The sequence below is a fragment of the Balaenoptera physalus genome (assembly GCF_965194825.1).
Source record: "Balaenoptera physalus genome assembly, chromosome: X".
Lineage (NCBI taxonomy): Eukaryota > Metazoa > Chordata > Mammalia > Artiodactyla > Balaenopteridae > Balaenoptera > Balaenoptera physalus.
In genome coordinates, this window is record NC_138903.1 from 37437960 (window position 1) to 37439391 (window position 1432).

Here is a 1432-nt window from a genome sequence, read left to right on the forward strand (position 1 = left end):
TTTTTTTTAACACTTTGTCATTTGTATTTTCACTTTCACATCATAGTTTTGTTTCTCAGCTATGCAGAGAGCTTTTTTTTTTCTGTGTAGTTTGTTTCATCAATCTTTTCTTTTAGGACTTCTGAATATTGAGCCCTAGTTTTTTTCCTACTCCAACATGTTATCAAAGAATTCCTCTATGTTTTCCTTTTTTTTTTTTTTTTTGTCTGCGTTGGGTCTTTTGTTACAGCGAGCGGGGGCTACTCTTCATTGTGGTGCGTGGCTTCTCATTGTGGTGGCTTCTCTTTTTAAAAAAATTTTTTAAAAAATCTATGAAACAGATGGTTTACAGGGTACAAAGTGCCTTTGCACATCTATTATCTCATTTTTCGCTCTTTTTCACTCCAACAGTACTTTTTTGAGAGATATTATTTATATGCAGCAAAGTGCATAAATCCTAAGTGACCAGCACAGTGAATTCTGCCATGTGTATACACTTGGGTAGATCAAGCTATATATAGAACATTCCAGCACTCCTGAGAGTTCCCCCACATTATCTCCTTTTATCTTCATTGACAACCTCAGGCTAGCAGAGCTGTTATTTGGCCCTGTAACCACTGAGGAACATCAGCCTGAGAGACAAAGACCTGGCTGCCCTCATGGCGGAGGGATGGCTGAGAGGCCCTCCATCTTGACCTTGCATCATTAGCCAATGAATTGAGCTCCTGGAAAAGGAGGCTCTGTCCCCCTTTCCACACAGCCAGGCAGGGAGTCAGAGTGGTGGGTTGGGAGGCACTGTTTAGTTACTTTTAAACTTTGGTCATTTTCCAGAGCCATCTCCCAACCATCAACATTCTGGACGATGCCCTGGAGTCTGAGGGTTGTCAGTGCCAGGTGTGGGGATGCTAGTGCCAGGCTAGAAACTGCCCCCCGGGGACGCAGTGGCCCCCAACCCATCAAACTGGGTGGGCAGTGTGCCTGGTGAGGAACAAGGCAGCTCCAATCCACTGATGCTGCAGAGGAGCAAGGTCTGGAACGTGACTCCAGCCGAAGCTTCTGGAAGGTCAGTGTGGGTGCATTCAGAGTCCAAATTCTCACTGTCCCCCAATCCTGGCCTGGGGCTGGATGAGGTTGGAGGGCTGACCCTAAGCAAGCTAGAGTGAATAGAAGGTATGCCCTGAGCTCTCCCATGGATTTCTCCCTCCAGTTCAAAGCCTTATCTCAAACAGCCTCTATCCCTAGGACATGGCCCTGGGGACATAGCCCGAGCACCTGCGTGGCCTCGGTTCCTCAGGGGTGACCTTGCTCGCTCTTCCTCAGAGCTCTGGGAATTTTCTCAGCCTACGTAGGAGAAGCTGTCTTGACTCTTCCAGTCATGAACAGAGTTCCCCCACCACCCCCTGGGACTGGAACTGTTTTCCAAAAGCTAGAAGACTGCCGAGTAGGCAGGGGG